Genomic DNA, 14,143 nt, shown 5'->3' on the forward strand with positions numbered 1-14,143 from the left:
CCAAATGCAAGGGCTGGGCAATGTGGTTCTCTCTCCGGTTGAAGTTGTGCAGTCCCATGTTCTGAACCAGCCAGTGTGTATTTAGGCTGTGCAGGGTCATGTTCTAAGTCAATCTGCATCTTAACAGTTAGAAGGGCCATGTCCCCCCCTTAACCCTTTGATGCGAAACATGGGTCAAAAGTGACCCGGCTGAGTTTTTATCTTCTATATCTTTGCAATAAATTAATTACATCATTCGGTATTCAAGGTATTCCTCAATTAACTTGTTTTTGATCATCATACATCCTTATTTTATTTTTTCCTTTCTTACTTTTTGAGTAAAAACCCTTTTTGTATCACTACCCTTCTAATGCACAACATGGGTCAAAAACGACCTGCATTCATTTTCCAGGTTATTTCATGTATGGCTGAGTGTTTCTATGATATACTTTTGAAATAAATTCATTTTGTCATTTACTTTTCCAAATATGCAGTAAATATCTTGTTTTTGTTTAGCACAAATCATCATTTTTATTTTTCCTTTCTTAAGTTATGAACAAGCACAGCTTTTGTAATTCTACATCAAGTTTACACACGGGTGGCACGGTGGTGTAGTGGTTAGCGCTGTCGCCTCACAGCAAGAAGGTCCAGGTTCGAGCCCCGTGGCCGGCGAGGGCCTTTCTGTGCGGAGTTTGCATGTTCTCCCCGTGTCCGCGTGGGTTTCCTCTGGGTGCTCCGGTTTCCCCCACAGTCCAAAGACACGCAGGTTAGGTTAACTGGTGACTCTAAATTGACCGTAGGTGTGAATGTGAGTGTGAATGGTTGTCTATGTGTCAGCCCTGTGATGACCTGGCGACTTGTCCAGGGTGTACCCCGCCTTTCGCCCGTAGTCAGCTGGGATAGGCTCCAGCTTGCCTGCGACCCTGTAGAACAGGATAAAGCGGCTAGAGATAATGAGATGAGATGAAGTTTACACACGTGGGTCAGAAACAACCCGCATGCATTTACTCCAGCGTTTGGTGGGAACTGTGAATTGTGCTTGTGTCAGACATTTCACAGCTCAGCACAGCACCCTTTGCCCATCTAATACATGTAAGTAATGTTTTTCAATTGTTCTAACATTACCTTAGAAAAAAATTGATTATGTTTAGGTTACCTCGAGAGTGAGTAGATTACTTGTCAGAAAGTTACAAGTAATTACTATTAGCTACCGAGCTGTTGACACATTCTACTTTAGTTAGCTAATTTTATTGTAGTTGGCTTAGCTAACTACATAGTTAATAAATAAATAATTGGCCCCATTCACTGCTAAAGTAATTATTTGAAACAAATTATTATTATAGTATTAAGACATTTAATTTTAAATCACACTTGGGTGACCCATGTGTAGTAATATAAAAAGTATTTTTGTTCATAAAGTAGGAAAGAAAAAATTAAATTAATGATTTGTGGTAATTAAAAACAAGATATTTAAAGAATACTTGGAATATTCAATCATAAAATAAATTGATTTCAAAAGATAGAGCATAGAAAAACTCAGTCAGCATGAAATAACCTGGAAAATGAATGCGGGTCATTTTTGACCCATGTTGTGCATTAGAAGGGGTGTGCATATGTTTTGCATCAAAGGGTTAAACATGAATGTTTTGACATGGATGTAGCTTGTGTTTCAGAGCAGCTATATTAGAATGACAAGACACCCCAATTACAAGTGCACTTATTATTGCACTGTAGCTTGGCCTGTGAAACCAAGTTCAAGTACTGAAGGGCCATGTTTTGATTAAAGAAATGAAACCCCATGTAGCCTAATCATGCTTAAAAAGACGGAAAATAGATTGAACTCAGGGGGCATGCGCTGTAATTATACAAATACTTGAGTTTGTTCAAAAGTGCTTATTGAAATAAAGTTTTTAAAAAAGTGCGAAGTTGGGGGCGTCGTGGCTCAGGTGGCTAAGGTGCCATACCATAAATCCAGGGACCTGGGTTCGATTCCGACCCAAGGTCATTTCCTGATCCCTCCCCGTCTCTCTCCTGCTAATTTCCTGTCTCTACACTGTCCTATCCAATAAAGGTGAAAAAGCCCCCCCCCAAAAAAGTGTGAAGTTTATTGTACATTATTGAAGTTTTGTAATTGTGTAGAACAATGAAAAAAGGCATGTATAGTTTAATGATAAATTGTGATAACCTCAATTGCCTTTTTGTACTACTGTGAATGCCACTGTTCAGCAAAAAGAGAAATCTATGTTGGCAGAATGAGGAATTGAAAATTGACTTAATTAAGAATTCTTAATAAAGATAACAGTGTTATCATAGTTTGGATTATCATGGGCACATCGTTGGCAAAACATAAAATTCTTAATGCAGACGGTTGCCTTGAAATTTCAAGTATTCTCAACTATTCTTTTTTTACAGTGTGCAGAAAAAGAAAGAAAGGCAAAAAAGAAAATAATCCCAAGTATCATGCTGTTCAGATACTGACCCATACTTAACTTCCACCATATTCGAATGCAAAATATCCTACTTTTACTCTGTTAATTTCTGCAGTGTGCTAATGTTTATTTATCAAGTCTGAAGGAGGAGAAAACTGGATTGGCTAAACTATCTGAACATGACACTTTCAGATGGAAGGAAACCAACCATTGTGCAGTGTATCTTTTTAAAAACAAAACAAAAAAAGCAACAAAAAAACAGATATAGTTCAGATATATAGAAATAGATATAGTTCAGACAGCCCTCTTAGTCTTCTTCCCCTGAAGTGTATAATTTTATCGATGAGTATTATTTTTTACTTTCATTTAACAGCACATTTCAGCCAGAATGCATGTCATAATTGAGCACTGCAGAGTGCACATTCAAAATTTTGGTCACCGCCAACAGAAGAACACTTGGAACTGGTTGGAAGACGACTTAAAAAAATCACTATTGTTGAATTTTTTTCAAGATGAAAACAGATGGTAAGTCATCGACCGTGAGTGTTTATATAGAATGTATCAACAATGTCAAATATTGAATTATGATGATGCACAAAAACCGCTCCGTGTAGCCTCGTCTCGTCTCGTCTTCTTCCGCTTATCCGGGACCGGGTCGCGGAGGCAGCAGTCTAAGCATGGAAGCCCAAACTTCCCTTTCCCCAGACACCTTGGCCAGCTCCTCGGGAAGAACACCGAGGCGTTCCCAGGCCAGCCGAGAGACATAGTCCCTCCAGCGTGTCCTGGGTCTTCCCCGGGGCCTCCTCCCGGGGGGACATGCCTGGAAAACCTCCCCAGGGAGGCGTCCAGGAGGCATCCGAAAAAGATGCCCGAGCCACCTCAGCTGGTTCCTCTCGATGTGGAGGAGCAGCGGCTCTACTCCGAGCTCCTCCCGAGTGACTGTGCTTCTCACCCTATCTCTAAGGGAGCGCCCAGCCACCCTGCGAAGGAAACTCATTTCAGCCGCTTGTATCCGCGATCTTGTTCTTTCTGTCATTACCCAAAGCTCATGACCATAGGTGAGAGTCGGAACGTAGATCGACCGGTAAATTGAGAGCTTCGCCTTTTGGCTCAGCTCCTTCTTCACCACGACGGACCGGTAAAGCGACCGCATCACTGCGGAGGCTGCACCGATCCGCCTGTCGATCTCACGTTCCATCCTTCCCTCACTCGTGAACAAGATCCCGAGATACTTAAACTCCTCCACTTGAGGCAGGACTTCTCCACCAACCTGGAGAGGGCAAGCCACCCTTTTCCGGTCGAGAACCATGGCCTCGGACTTGGAGGTGCTGATTCTCATTCCAGCCGCTTCACACTCGACTGCAAACCGCCCCAGTGCATGCTGAAGGTCCTGGCTTGAAGAAGCCAACAGGACAACATCATCCGCAAAAAGCAGAGATGAAATCCTGTGGTTCCCAAACAGGATTCCTTCCGGCCCCTGGCTGCGCCTAGAAATTCTGTCCATAAAAATTATGAACAGAACCGGTGACAAAGGGCAGCCCTGCCGGAGTCCAACATGCACTGGGAACAGGTCTGACTTACTGCCAGCAATGCGAACCAGACTCCTGCTCTGTTCGTACAGGGACCGGACAGCCCTTAGCAAAGAGCCCCGAACCCCATACTCCCGAAGCACCCCCCACAGAATACCATGGGGGACACGGTCAAATGCCTTCTCCAGATCCACAAAGCACATGTGGACTGGTTGGGCAAACTCCCATGAACCCTCGAGCACCCTATGAAGGGTATAGAGCTGGTCCAGTGTTCCGCGACCAGGACGAAAACCGCATTGTTCCTCCTGGATCCGAGGTTCGACTATTGGTCGAATTCTCCTCTCCAGTACCCTGGAGTAAACTTTCCCTGGGAGGCTGAGAAAAGTGTGATTCCCCTATAATTGGAGCACACTCTCTGGTCCCCTTTCTTAAAAAGAGGGACCACCACCCCAGTCTGCCACTCCAGAGGCACTGTCCCCGACCGCCACGCGATGTTGCAGAGGCGTGTCAACCAAGACAGCCCTACAACATCCAGAGACTTGAGATACTCAGGGCGGATCTCATCCACCCCTGGTGCCTTGCCACCGAGGAGCTTGCAAACCACCTCAGTGACTTCGGCTTGGGTAATGGACGAGTCCACCTCTGAGTCATCAGCCTCAGTCTCCTCAGTGGAAGACATGACGGTGGGATTGAGGAGATCCTCAAAGTATTCCTTCCACCGCCCGACAATGTCCCCAGTCGAGGTCAACAGCTCCCCACCCGCACTGTAAACAGTGTTGGCAGAGTACTGCTTCCCCCTCCTGAGGCGCCGGACGGTTTGCCAGAATTTCTTCGAGGCCGACCGATAGTCCTTCTCCATGGCCTCCCCGAACTCCTCCCAGTTCCGAGTTTTTGCCTCCGCAACTGCCCGAGCTGCAGCACGCCTGGCCTGCCGATACCCGTCGGCTGCCTCAGGAGTCCCGGAGGTCAACATGGCCCGATAGGACTCCTTCTTCAGCTTGACGGCATCCCTTACTTCCGGTGTCCACCACCGGGTTTGGGGATTGCCGCCACGACAGGCACCGGAGACCTTGCGGCCACAGCTCCGAACAGCTGCGTCCACAATGGAGGTAGAGAACATGGTCCACTCAGACTCAATGTCCCCCGCCTCCCTTGGAAGCTGGGAAAAGCTCTCCCGGAGGTGGGAGTTAAAGACCTCCCCGACAGAGTGCTCGGCCAGACGTTCCCAGCAGACCCTCACCATACGTTTAGGCCTGCCAGGTCTGTCCAGCTTCCTCCTCCGCCAGCAGATCCAACTCACCACCAGGTGGTGATCAGTTGACAGCTCAGCCCCTCTCTTCACCCGAGTGTCCAAGACATAGGGCCGGAGATCAGATGAAACGACTACAAAGTCGATCATCGACCTCTGACCTAAGGTGTCCTGGTGCCACGTGCACTTATGGACACCCCTATGCTCGAACATGGTGTTCGTTATGGACAAACCGTGACTAGCACAGAAGTCCAATAACAAAACACCACTCGGGTTCAGATCGGGGAGGCCGTTCCTCCCAACCACGCCCCTCCAGGTGTCACTGTCGTCGCCCACGTGAGCATTGAAGTCCCCCAGTAGCACAATGGAGTCCCCAGTCTGAGCACCCCTCAGTACCTCTGCCAGGGACTCCAAGAAGGCCGGATACTCTATACTGCTATTTGGCCCGTAGGCACAAACAACAGCAAGAGCCCTCTCCCCAATCCGAAGGCGCAGAGAGGCGACCCTCTCGTTCACTGGGGTAAACTCCAACACATGGTGGCTGAGCTGGGGAGCTATAAGCAAGCCCACACCAGCCCGCCGCCGCTCACCACGGGCGACTCCAGAGAAGTGGAAAGTCCAGCCCCTCTCGAGGAGCTGGGTTCCAGAGCCCAAGCTATGCGTGGAGGTGAGCCCGACTATCTCTAGCCGGTACCTCTCAACCTCCCGCACAAGCTCAGGCTCCTTCCCCCCCAGCGAAGTGACATTCCATGTCCCAACAGCCAGCCGCTGTGTCCGGGGATCAGGTCGTCGAGGCCCCTGCCTTCGACTGCCACCCAATCCACATTGCACCAAACCCCTACTGCTACCTCTGTGGGTGGTGAACCCACAGGAGGTCGGGCCCACGTCACCTCTTCGGGCTGAGCCCGGCCAGGCCCCATGGGCAAAGGCCCGGCCACCAAGCGCTCGCATACGAGCCCCAACCCCGGGCCTGGCTCCAGGGTGGGGCCCCGGCTGCGTCCTACCGGGCGACGTCACGGTCCTGGATTTTTTCTCCATAGGGGGTTTTTGGTGAACTGCTCTTAGTCTGGCCTGTCACCTAGGACCTGTCTGCCTTGGGAAACCCTACCAGGGGCATAATGCCCCCGACAACATAGCTCCTAGGATCATTCAAGCACACAAACCCCTCCACCACAATAAGGTGGCAGTTCTAGGAGGGGTCCGTGTAGCCTGGTTATGTTAAATTTACAGCGTAGGGCCTGTATGATTAGTGTGCCAGGTGAGCTCAAAAGTTCGAGTAGTTTACTGAATATCTACAGTGGGGCTCTATTTGCCCTGACTAAGTTTATTTATCAGATCAACAACAATTTGTGTTCATGTAGACACCAATAGTCGCCCTGACATAATTTAATCATATGTTTTAATGCAGTCTTTGGCATATTAGTCACAAATAGGGATAAAATATATATTTTTTGTTTTGCCACACAGTATTAATGTCAGCATAAATTTGTGTTGTCCAGATACTACAAATGAGCTGCTGCAGTCAACTGAGACTGAATGCATTGGAGAAAATGATGTGTGTGTGTGTGTGTGTGTGTGTGTGTGTGTGTGTGTGTGTGTGTGTGTGTGTGTGAGAGAGAGAGAGAAAAGGAAGACATATTGATATGATCCTTGTCTTGTGAGATGGGGTGTCATCTGGGATTTTGAATGTTGTAATATAATTAGCTTAGAATTTGTCTTCGTGATCCTAAATAAGAGAAATGTGAGTGAGAAATAATATATTTTTATTAAACTGATGATAAATTTTACAAGTGATATTTAATAGTCAATTGACACATACCTCCATTTCCTGATGGGTGTTATGGGTGTTGATAATAACTTAATAATAAAGAGACAGAAACTGAAGTGAACTACATAAATTTAAAAAGAGCAGTGCACAAATCAGTAATAAAGATGTCATAACCTTATGATTGTGTGTGGGTGAGGATATTTCTTCTAAGGCTAGATATAACCTTGCAAACCTATCTATGCCAATCTCCCTTAAAAATACAAGCCCCAGGAAAACTTGACTTAGCCCCTGGTCTGTTCAATAGCTAGAAATACCCCTGCATCCCAGTGCCTTCTACAAAAAAGCATATTGGACAATAAATGCCACCATAATGGAATTTTTTGATAATTTGCATATTGTGAAAAAAAGTAATTTAACATATACGTTTTCTATTTGGAATCTATGAACACTAATTATAATCTTGCAGGACTGAGAAACACAATTCTATTATAAATGGGCAAAATCAGTCAAAAAACATGGCCACCATCAATCAAGAAACTTTGCAAAGGATGGGGCTTAGCAAGAACTTGGCCATAACAAAAATAGTCTTAGAGCCATCCTGATTAAACTTAGCAGGGATATCTGGCACTGTGTTATGAACATACACACCAATATGCTTATACTTAAAGTGCCATTCCACCATTGGATGTATTCTTTGGCATAAAATACAATATATTTTATGACAACATGACTAGACAGAGAAATCTTTTAGCTTCAAAATGATATATCAAACATAATTTTTTGACAACGACAAGTATATTAATTTTGCGACCAAAGTCACCTACCCTTTTAATTTCCGCGCGGTAGTGAAACGTGATGTCATCGGCAGGTTCCCCTTCTTGTGTACCACGTGTCGGTCTATTTTTAGACCAGGAAACCCCCAAAGTGAGAGAGTCATTTCTCCTCGTATATGGGGGCCAAAAAAATTGCGAAAAATTTTGAGTTAATCTTTCAGTTAGCTAGATTTATTGGTATTAGCTAGATTTATTGGTATTATTTTTATCACGTTCTATCCGCCATTGCTGATAATATGTGCCACGTCACACGTCACGTGGTACACAAGAAGGGGAACCTGCCGATGACATCACGCGCGGAAATTAAAAGGGTAGGTGACTTTGGTCGCAAAATTAATATACTTGTCGTTGTCAAAAAATTATGTTTGATATATCATTTTGAAGCTAAAAGATTTCTCTGTCTAGTGATACCATTTATATATGTTGTCAAAATATATTGTATTTTATGCCAAATAATACATCCAATGGTAGAATGGCACTTTAAGTTATACACTTGTGAAAATAACAATAAATCAAACATACCATGCAACCTGGATCAACTGTATCTGAAACAGGGCAAAAAATGTCTTCGCATCATCATAGCACCTTCCAATGTGTTACCCTTTTTCTCTTTTCATAAGTTTGTCAATTAACTCCAGCTAAAGTATTTACCTTTGCGAATTATTTTTTTGGAGGAATATATTATTTAAAAGCACTGAAGTAGATTTTTTTTTGGTCAGTGAGCTGTCAAAGCATTTACTATATGGTAGGCAAGATAAGATGTTATTTACTACATGGACACTTTGTTGAATTTAGAACTTTTTTCTGCATACATTGCAATGATGAAACTGGTGTGTGATTGGTTTCACTCCTTTACTTTTGACTTTGCTTTTTCAAGTCTGAAACCTGCAAATTTCTGCTTGTGGCTATATTTTGACACTTGAACTTCCATTTTGCATTAAGTTTAAACCATTTTATGTCCTTTTCTTTGCAGGTTACACCAAAGCTGGGACACTAACTTGTACATAACACTTTGTCCTATTCATTCCACCACTGACTTTTAACTTCTTCTGATCACTGCGGAAATTGAATATATTGGCGTTAAAATACATATAAGATTATTTTTAAAGTATGTCATCCAAGTAAGAACTCGACCCAGAAGAAGACATCTCATCTCATTCATCTCATTATCTCTAGCCGCTTTATCCTTCTACACTGGTCGCAGGCAAGCTGGAGCCTATCCCAGCTGACTACGGGCGAAAGGTGGGGTACACTCTGGACAAGTTGCCAGGTCATCACAGGGCTGACACATAGACACAGACAACCATTCACACCTACGGTCAATTTAGAGTCACCAGTTAACCTAACCTGCATGTCTTTGGACTGTGGGGGAAACCGGAGCACCTGCAGGAAACCCACGCAGACACGGGGAGAACATGCAAACTCCACACAGAAAGGCCCCCGTCGGCTGCTGGGCTCAAACCCAGAACCTTCTTGCTGTGAGGCGACATTGCTAACCACTACACCACCGTGCTGCCTCGAGGTCATCTACTCTCTTGAAACTTCATAACTCTATGGCATAAATGAAATTCTTTAAATACAGCTATTATTATCATCATCATCATTATTGAGTATTTCACTATGGCTTCAGAAGCACTCTGCTTGCACACACTGTCAGAAATAGGGATACAGTAGGAGTCCATTTCTGTCCCCCAAGGTACAATCTACACTAATGTACCCCCTAGGGCTCATTGTTGGACTTCAAGGTAACTATGTGTACCTTTTAGAGTCAAAAAGGTACATTATATGTTCTTAAACAATATACAAATGGTACAAATAAGTAACAGAGGGTACTGCCCCGGTGACAAGCCGTTGCACCCCTAAAGGTACAATGATGTACTTTGTTTTCTGAGAATGCAGTTGATGAAGGACATTTTTTGTTTCACTGGAAACTACTTCCTGCATAGAGTTGAGAGGTTTATAAACACCTCGACTAAAGATATTCAATCTAAGTTTTCCACAACTCCACATATTTCAAATTACCAAACATTTATTACAGCAAGGCATCCACTTTGTTCACATCAGAAGAAACATCAGGGTGGTGTAGTGGTTAGCACTGTCGCCTCACAGCAAGAAGGTACTGGGTTCAAGCCCAGTGGCTGGCGAGGGCCTTTCTGTGTGGAGTTTGCATGTTCTCCCCGTGTCTGCGTGGGTTTCCTCCGGGTGCTCTGTTTTCCCCCACAGTCCAAAGACATGCAGGTTAGGTTAATTGGTAGCGCTAAATTGACTGTTAGTGCTGTCGCCTCACAGCAAGAAGGTCCTGGGTTCGAGCCCAGTGGCCGGCGAGGGCCTTTCTGTGTGGAGTTTGCATGTTCTCCCTGTGTCTGCATGGGTTTCCTCTGGGTGCTTGGGTTTCCCCCACAGTCCAAAGACATGCAGGTTAGGTTAATTGGTGGCTCTAAATTGACTGTTAGCACTGTCGCCTCATAGCAAGAAGGTCCTGGGTTCGAGCCCAGTAGCCGGTGAGGGCCTTTCTGTGTGGAGTTTGCATGTTCTCCCTGTGTCTGCATGGGTTTCCTCTGGGTGCTTGGGTTTCCCCCCCAGTCCAAAGACATGCAGGTTAGGTTAATTGGTGGCTCTAAATTGACTGTTAGCACTGTCGCCTCACAGCAAGAAGGTCCTGGGTTCGAGCCCAGCGGCTGGCGAGGGCTTTTCTGTGTGGAGTTTGCATGTTCTCCCCGTGTCTGTGTGGGTTTCCTCTGGGTGCTCGGGTTTCCCCCACAGTCCAACATGCAGGTTAAGTTAATTGGTGGCTCTAAATTGACTATTAGCACTGTCACCTCACAGCATGAAGGTCCTTGGTTTGAGCCCAGTGGCTGCTGAGGGCCTTTCTGTGTGGAGTTTGCATGTTCTCCCCGTGTCTGCATGGGTTTCCTCTGGGTGCTTGGGCTTCCCCCACAGTCCAAAGAAAGAAAGCACAACTTTATTCATCACACACTTGTGAAATTTCCTCTCTGCATTTAACCCATCTGAAGCAGTGAACATACACGTGAGCAATGAGCACACACACACACACCCAGAGCAGTGGGCAGCCATACTAACAGCACCCGGAGAGCAGTTGGGAGTTAGGTGTCTCGCTCCAGGGCACCTCAGCCCAAGGCCGTCCCATATTAACCTAACCGCATGTCTTTAGATTGTGTGGGAAACCAGAGCACCCAGAGGAAACCCACGCAGACATGGGGAGAACATGCAAACTCCACACAGGACCTTCTTGCTGTGAACTACACCACTGTGCCACCCAGACATTCAGGTTAGGTTAATTGGTGGCTCTACATTTACTGTTAGCACTGTCGCCTCACAGCAAGAAGGTCCTGGGTTCGAGCCCAGTGGCCGGGGAAGGCCTTTCTGTGCGGAGTCTGCATGTTGGGATAGGCTCCAGTTTGCCTGCGACCCTGTAGAACAGGATAAGCGGCTACAGATAACACTGGGGAACACAATTTTTGTTGAGTTAGGTCTGACAGCTGTTTTTAACTAATTTTTGGGTGTGGAATCCAAAACTGATCTCAGTTTTTCTCTATCACGTCAAGTTTTTGAACTATAGGATCCCCGTTTTCTTAAAAAATATGAAAAATACTGTACTTAACAGATACGGTACGTGCTTGTTTTAAAAAATTTTACAAATATTGACATACAATGAAATATGAAAGAAACAGGCATGACTGCAATGTTTATTTAACACTATTATGTTTTTACAAAGGATATGGCTACTGTAATTATAATTGTGTGCAAGAAGAAGAAACCTTTATTCATCACATGCACACTTCAAGCACAGTGAAATTCATCCTCTGCATTTAACCCATCTGAAGCAGTGAACACACGCACACACACCCAGAGCAGTGGGCAGCCACACCAGAGCACCTGGGGAGCAGTCAGGGATTCGGTACCTTGCTCAAGGGCACCTCAGCCCAAGGCCGCCCCACGTCAACCTAACTGCATGTCTTTGGATTGTGGGGGAAACCAGAGCACCCGGAGGAAACCCATGCAGACACGGGGAGAACATAACATGCAAACTCCACACAGAAAGGCCCTCGCCGGCTGCTGGGTTCGAACCCGGAACCTTCTTACTATGAGGTAACCGTGCTAACCACTACACCACCATGCCACCCATGCAAGTAGTTAAGGTAAAAATTTACATTTATAGCTCTTTCTGGAGTGTTCAACTTGAGGACTATCGCGTTTGATGCTCCAACAATAGTCAGCCATCATATGTACATCCCATCTACCCTGATAATGTTCTTCCATAACCTTCAAATAGTCTTACTACAGTGGAATTTTGCTTATCTGGAGGATAAGCTGTGGAGAAAAAACTTGACGTGCTAGAAAAAAAACCTGACTGCAATTTTGGAATCAGCATGCCAATTTTAGTTTTAATCAGCATAAAAATCTAACTCAACAGAAAATTTTTTTCAAATTGTTCCCCAGTGGATGGATGGATGGATGGATGGAGAAGACACATCAAGCCTGTGAAAATGAGTGATGTGAAAGAGCAAACTCACAACAAGAAGAAAAAAAAGAAGAAGAGCAAATTAACCCCGCCCCCCGTACTGATGTCACCCAGACCCGGAAATGGCAACCAAATAAATTGAAGTGCCGTTATTATTCGACTGTGATATCCTCATGGGAAGATTTGTTTATCCTCATGAATGGTTTCATGGGAAGATTTGTTTATCCTCATGGGAAGATTTGTTTATCCTCGTGAAGGGTTTCACGGGAAGATTTGTTTATCCTCATGAATGGTTTCATGGGACGATTTGTTTATCCTCGAGACTGGTCGTCACGGGAAGAATTGGTTTATCCTCGTGGAGAATACCATGGGAAGAATTAGTGCGTGCTTGTCTGTATGAGTTAACACAGAATAATTAATCTCGAGACTGTCCTTTCATGTCACCAATGGGAGGGGAAATTGTGTTAAGGTACCCAGACCCGGAGAAAACCCACGGGATTGGATGAATCGCTGTGGTTTAGCATTCTACACAAATTCTAGACAATTTGGCCAAAGTTTCTCTAAGCTCCGGTGAGGTGGGACAAGGGCTGATAGGGCATGCCCGCCCTCTGAGCACCAATACACGTCAAGAAGAGCAAGGATTAACTCAAGCATACATCTCTTAATATTGTTAATATTCTACTCCATTCTATTTTACTATTTCAGCTAGAATTCTTCTGTGACCTTGTGTCTCACTGTGTACTGTACTGTTGTGATGACACATTGCTCGAGATATAATAATGATATCTTTTTGAACATTCTGTCAGGATATGACCTGCTCAAGGTCTGACTACAGGCTCAGTTTTGATTTATCCTCATGCAGGCATTTGCAACGATTAATATCCCTTGAGATCACACCTCAGCCCGGTAGGTGGCAGTAGTACACATCGATTGTTAACTGCCAATAAATCGACAGAAGAAGAAGAAGAAATCCTCGTAATTGGTTTACAGGAAGATTTTGTGTGGTTATCCTCGTAATTGGTTTACGGGAAGTTTTTGTGTGGTTATCCTCGTAATTGGTTTACGGGAAGAATTTTTGTTTGGTTGGTTATCCTCATAATTGGTTTACGGGAAGTTTTTGTGTGGTTATCCTCGTAATTGGTTTACGGGAAGAATTTTTGTTTGGTTGGTTATCCTCGTAATTGGTTTACGGGAAGTTTTTGTTTGTTTAGTTATCCTCGTAATTGGTTTACGGGAATATTTTTGTTTGGTTATCCTCGTAATTGGTTTACGGGAAGATTTTTGTTTGTTTGGTTATCCTCGTAATTGGTTTACGGGAAGAATTTTTGTTTGGTTATCCTCGTAATTGGTTTATGGGAAGATTTTTGTTTGTTTGGTTATCCTCGTAATTGGTTTACGGGAAGATTTTGTTTGGTTATCCTCGTAATTGGTTTACGGGAAGATTTTGTTTGGTTATCCTTGTAATTAGTTTACGGGAAGATTTTGTTTGGTTATCCTCGTAATTGGTTTACGGGAAGATTTTTGTTTGGTTACACAAATTCTAGACAATTTGGCCGGAGTTTCTCTAAGCTCCTGTGAGGTGGGACGAGGGCTGATAGGGCATGCCCGCCCTCTGAGCACCAATACATGTCAAGAAGAGCAAGGATTAACTCAAGCATACATCTCTTAATATTGTTAATATTCTACTCCATTCTATTTTACTATTTCAGCTAGAATTCTTCTGTGACCTTGTGTCTCACTGTGTACTGTACTGTTGTGATGACACATTGCTCGAGATATAATATTGATATCTTTTTGAACATTCTATCAGGATATGACCTGCTCAAGGTCTGACTACAAGCTCAGTTTTGATTTATCCTCATGCAGGCATTTG

The sequence above is a fragment of the Neoarius graeffei genome, chromosome 4 (genome assembly GCF_027579695.1).
Source record: "Neoarius graeffei isolate fNeoGra1 chromosome 4, fNeoGra1.pri, whole genome shotgun sequence".
Taxonomy (NCBI): domain Eukaryota; kingdom Metazoa; phylum Chordata; class Actinopteri; order Siluriformes; family Ariidae; genus Neoarius; species Neoarius graeffei.